The sequence below is a fragment of the Anomalospiza imberbis genome, chromosome 12 (genome assembly GCF_031753505.1).
Source record: "Anomalospiza imberbis isolate Cuckoo-Finch-1a 21T00152 chromosome 12, ASM3175350v1, whole genome shotgun sequence".
Taxonomy (NCBI): domain Eukaryota; kingdom Metazoa; phylum Chordata; class Aves; order Passeriformes; family Viduidae; genus Anomalospiza; species Anomalospiza imberbis.
Window position 1 is genome coordinate 18,410,009 of NC_089692.1, and position 6,000 is coordinate 18,416,008.

Sequence of the window (6,000 nt, forward strand, 5' to 3'; positions counted from 1 at the left end):
GCCCTTTTGTGAAGCTCCTACCCACACACAAATAGAAGGGCAGGAACTGTGGTGAATTTAATGCAATGTTTAGGGATTAATCTATTTTGCTTCACTTTTAAAAAGGGGCTAATTAAGGCTTTCAGGATTAGGAAACCAGCTTCTTACTTTAATATGGTTTAAAATGCCATTTCCTTCCCTACTTTCCTTTCTTCCCACATCCTTCTTTTGAAACATAACTTTTTATAGGTATCCTATCTTCCATCTTAATGCTCCTGTTAGCTTCCCACTGGCCTTTCAGGAAAAACTTCTTTATGGAAGATTTCCTTTCAGGTTCAGTGCAAGAGCAAATACTCATGACCCTTGATCTTACTACTTACTTTCTTCTATAATGTCTCCATTTCATCTTGCTGCATATGTTCATAATCATCAGGAAAATGGAAACAAAAACCATTGGAAAATATTATTTGGACAAGAATCTGGCATATTTATATGATAGAAACCAGAATTCTTCATTACCATCATTACTGAGCAACGTAATATTGAATAAAATTTTTATTTCCCCTGTTCCATGAGCAGTGCCTCTGGTGATCTGGTAATGCTAATTTGGGGAAACTGAGGCCAGAAGTAGCTGTAAAAGCACACTATGATATAAAGCAGCCAAGACCGCTGAAATTACCACTGTTTACTTCTTATTTGACTTTGCCAATCATCATTCTTAAAATTTAAAAAGTAGTTTGAGTGGAGTAGGTGTATCATTCTTCAGCAAAGGTGCAATGAAAGAGCTACAGAGTGAATAGGACAGTTGTCCACAGCAGTGATTATTTCGCTCTCATATTAACGTATTTAAAAGAGGAAGGAGAGGAATTCTGGAGTAATTATTGAAATATCCCTTGCATGACCCATCACAAAATCTCTCTACCATGTGCATATCTGGGTTTGTGTTTGTGTCTGTTTTCAATTCAATTAAATGACTGTAAAACCCCAAATGTGAGCAGAAGACCCAAGGCTGAAGGAATCTCATTGCTAAATCCAACCTCCTGTTCCCAAAGCTTCCCACAGCAGTCTTGGAGCTCCATCCTGAACCCAGTTTGGGTTTGCTTCCACATTCCCAGCTCCTCTGGGCAGCAGCCATGGACAGGACGATAACCACAGGTATGAACATGGAAATGTCCTTGAATTTTTTTTTTTTCTGTGTTGTCCACCAAACCCCAAAGAATGGCAGCTGGCAGTTTGGAAAGGGAAGCGATTATTGGTTTGTTTTAAGAGAAGCCAGGGAAGGCCGAGCAGTTCAGCCCTCAAAGGCATGGGCGGTTTGGGAGAAGAGTGACCAGGAACAAGATGTGGCTCAAAGCAGCTTTTCTGCTCCCACCAAAAACCACACAGAGCCTGAAGAAGCACCCTTACCATCCTGTCAAAGAAAGGTTGTGCTTCAGCTGTGAAAGCACTCACTGGTCAGAACAGTTGCATCACATCCCAGCATCGTTCTGGGAAGAGAAATGCATTTTCAACAGAAATTTCCAAACAGCAGCATCCCATACTCTCTGTGGACTGCTCCTCAGAATAAAGATAGCAGTATCTTTTGATTTGCATAATTCAAACCCATCTTGCTTGAGGTCTTTATTTTTCCTTTTGAAGGAATTCATTGTCTAAGGGAGGTTCAGGCTGGGGATGATTTCCTTCAGCAGAGTGTGCCAGGGACAAACAGATTGAGGGGGCTTTGAGTCAAACCCTGCCCTCAGCTGAACCCTCCTCATCCTCATTGCTTCCCAAGCTGCCCCTGCATATCTGAGTGCAGAGCTTGGCCTACAGATGTGTTGTTTTGGTTATTTTGCCATTCCAGCACAGAAATGGATTTTTTTCCCCTCTGAAGGAAAGGAGTTCAGTTTACCAACAATGACTTTTAACTACTGGGCTGATTGGGATTCTCATGTTTTACAGCCAGGGCAAAGGATCTCTGATATGAGCACCCCAGGATTTATTGGTCCCACAAGGACTCGGGGCTTTGCTGGCAGCACAGTTCAGAGAGTCGGGAGAAGTCAAAGGTTATCTTTTGTAGGGTAGTATGGGATTTACCAGCTGACCCTCCCCCCCGCCGTCCTCTGGTTCATCTGCTAAAATCATTAACGAGTTTTCCTTTACCCTCCAGAACTGTTAGTGTCTTTTTAGCACCCAGATCGAGTTACTGACCTCAGCAGTGCCAACGTATCTTGAGGATTTTGAGAGCCTAGGAGTATTTTCAGTGCAAAAAGGAGCAGCAGGAAGAAAAATGAATAGGGGGGTTCTCTGCCCAAAATGAATCTTAATGTTTTTCTTGCTTGTTAAAAGGAAGCCTCTCTTGTTTATACATCACTGTCTGAAGAGGTTTTTTTTGGGGGGTTTGTTTGTTTGTTTGTTTTGTTGTTGGAGAAAAGGTTTCACTCTTGCAATGCAATGGGAAAATAATGGGGGTGAAAGTGGGATGTAAAAATGAATGAATGGCACTGCAAATGCTGAGCTGGGGTGGTGCTCCTCTCACCAGGGAAATGGGAAGATGCTGTTATTCCTACTGAGGAATGATGGGAAGATAATTTTGGCATTCTACTTCACTGCTGGAGGACCCTTCATGTCTTTCCTCAGCTTTCTGGGAATCATCCCCTGGGTCTGTCAGAGTCTTTTCCTCACCCTGTCATGCCTGGTGGTGAACTGCATTATTTTGGGGAAAATCAGCAGATGAGAGCTGCTGCTCCACCCTCCTGATAGGCTCCTCACCCCTCCAGCTCCTCCACAGGTCCCCTTGCACAGGCTGCAGCAAATTTGTTTCCCGTTAAACTCATCTTGGAACGAGGCCACCCCAAAATGAACAATGAAATAATGACACCCCTGCACCATGGGCTTTTCTCCTGCATCCAAGATCAGCGAGCAGAGGTCATTTAAGGTCTCCCAGTGGTGTCCCTTCCTCCTTTCTGCCGTCCCCTGCCCCATACATCAGTGATCTAATCACTCGTGAAACCCAAGGCAGGGGGCTCTGAAGTTAGCCCGTTGCAAAATCAAGATTTATCGGAACATGAGAAGCTTGGCAGGGTTTTATGATATGCACGGCGCCATTCCTTGCCCTAAACCTATTTGTTACATTTATACTCCAGGACTTTTTATCATTCCTGACACCCCTCCATCTGTTCCTCACCATGCAGTAGCTGGGGGTCTTGTTTCATGGGACAGCAAGGATGAAATCACTTCATCTCAATAATGGGTTACAGTAATTAAGTTGCTGTTTGAACACTTGGATTTTGATCTGCTTTTGGGATAAAGTCCCTGGGCTTCTTTTTCTTCATAGAATTACATACCCATATAGCTGCTACTCCACCAAGTATTGACTTTAAAATTTTATATATTTTCCTTCTAGCAGGAACAATCTGAATATCACACTTCCTACTTGTAAATGTAAGGCAGGGAACAAATGTTCTCAGGCATTAATTACACCCAGATTATCTGATATCAGGATCCAGAAAGCAGATTTTTTAATATGTAGTGTAAAGTGTGAAAAGGAGACGAAGAGGGGAGAAAAAAAGTCTCTTTGTTTTCACTTCAGTGTGAAGCCATTTGGAACCTGTTAGCTGAGCACAACAGCTCCAAGACGCTCTTGATTAATAGCAATTACAGCGATGCAGCAACTACCCCAGCGACATGATCGACACGGCCTTGCCAACACTTTTAATGATCTCCCTAAAAAGTTAAACTCTGCTGGCGCTCCGTGGAATCCGTCAGGAAATTGGAAAATGTCGGGGCTGCTTTGCGCCCCGCCGATGGCAGAGCCGGATCCTCCGCGCACGCTGTGTCACTGCTGGCAAAACCAGCCAGGAAGAGGTTCCTTCGTGTCATTCCTGAGATGACAATATCCAGATACATGGAGGGAGGCTTGTGCATAGAGTTCTGGACATGACGCGTCTGCTTTATTGAATCTGGGTTGTTGAGCTCAGCTCTAGCCCGGTGGACTCTAAATTTTTTGTGGATGCGTCACAGAGCACGTCTGTGCACAGCAATTGTCCTGCAAACATCTCCCACCACTTGTCTGCATCTGTTTGAACACTTGGATTTTGATCTGCTTTTGGGATAAAGTCCCTGGGCTGCTTTTTCTTACCTTCCTTCATAGAATTTCACATCCACATAGCTGTTACTCCACCAAGTATTGACTTTAAAATTTTATATATTTTCTTTCTAAAGAAAGATTTTATATCTTTTCTTTCTAAAGAAAAATTTTATGTACTTTCTTTCTGGAGCTGCTGCTTTTTGCAGACCAAGTTTGCTTCTCACTGAAGCTCTCAGAGGAGTGGCAGAGCCTGGGAGTCTTCCCAAGCTCCACCCAGAGAGGCTGGAGCAGGTCTTTGACCAGCAGAAGTGGTTTTATTAGTTAGAGTTGGGTATGTGAATGTCAGAAATAAGGATTATAAACAATGCCTATGTGAAATGTGAGTGTAAATACAGTGAGGTACCTGCCAGGTCCTCAGCTGAGTGGCCTTTGCTCATGATGAGTATCAGTGCCCAAAAAATCTTCTCCTGCCTTCAGAGGGAATATTTGTAACACAAAGGCTGGCTCCACCTGCCTGTGGATACAAATGTGCTGCAAACACCCATGCTGAGAGAAAACATGAGAAGTTAATAAAAGAAAGTTATATCTTATTACTATGGAATTGAAAAATTTAACTCCTTTCTCAGTTTAATAACGCGGCTCTGTGCTGGCTTTAAAGTTTGGTTTAAAAATGACCATTTTCTGCCTTATTTAGACTCGGTGCCCCAGCAAGAGAGCTGGGAGGCACAACCATTTAGAGAAGTTCAAATAACTCAACTGGCCGTGACCTGAACTAAAACTAATAGTTTGTGTTTGTGATGGCTACGAGAGCGGCATCTGGCTTACATTTAAATAGAAGGCTATTCAATAAAGCCTCAGCTTCTCCAAACTGCACAGAAGCAAAGATTAATTATTGCAGCTAATGACATTTCAGCCATTCATGCACCCAAGGGAGAAAGGCAACCCGTGCCCCAAGAACCAATAACAACAAAAATCTTGCAGAAAGCCCCACAAGGGAGAAACCCCCAGAATATATTGTTGCTCCTGATGTTCTGCCCAGGCAGCCTAACCATGGAATTAAATATAATTTTTACCAGCAAATTCTCTTTTTTTTTTTCCTTGTTATCCTCCCAGAGGAGAACCCAGAGTTTCAAATGGGCTTTTAATAGCAATGCTCTGAGAATCCAGCCTCTGTGTCTTGCAGCGTCTTAGGGAGATCATGTTTCACATTTCACTCATTCCTCAGTGTGTTGGCACAGCCTAACACTGGCTTCAGACATTTGGTATTTGAAACAGAAAATCTTGGTGTTTCATTCCTTGCCTCACTTCTCCCCGTGTTTCTCCAGCATCATATAATATTGACAGCCCCTGCCTGGAAAGAAAGGCCAGGTTCTCTCGTTTATTCAGCTGCAGGCTTTAAAAATGGAGAATGAGGGTTTTGTTCAGAGGAAAGAGCAACTGCCAGTGAACTTTTTCCTTCTTTACATAGAAGTGGGATAGCACAATAAACAATGGTAAGAGAAGTGGGACCCGAAGTATGTATACATATATGTAATATTTTTTAGCTGGCTGGCTTTTCAGTGCCCAAGCTTCAGGGTACAAATCTGCTCCCGTTTCTGTGAGTGATTTATGTCCTTTAATAATCTCAAAAGTTGGGCAGTGATAGGTATGGCTCATGTTGTGGTGAGTCACATTTTGTGACCACAGTGGTGTCTCTAGGGCTTTCAGGAGCAAGAACATGCCCAGATTTGGGAAAAAAAAGGATATGAGAAAGAGAAGATACAGAAACCAGTCATCTTAATCACAAGTGAAAAAAATTCAGTGATAATGCCTCTCTGGAAATTTTGTCCATGATTACTTGTGGGGCATTATTCCTAGAATCAGGAACCACTGAGATTTTCTGGCTGTTCTCCCATGTGGATCAATTGTGTCAGTAAGGAGAGTAGGTGTAGGTTTGTCTCCTCTTCCACTCC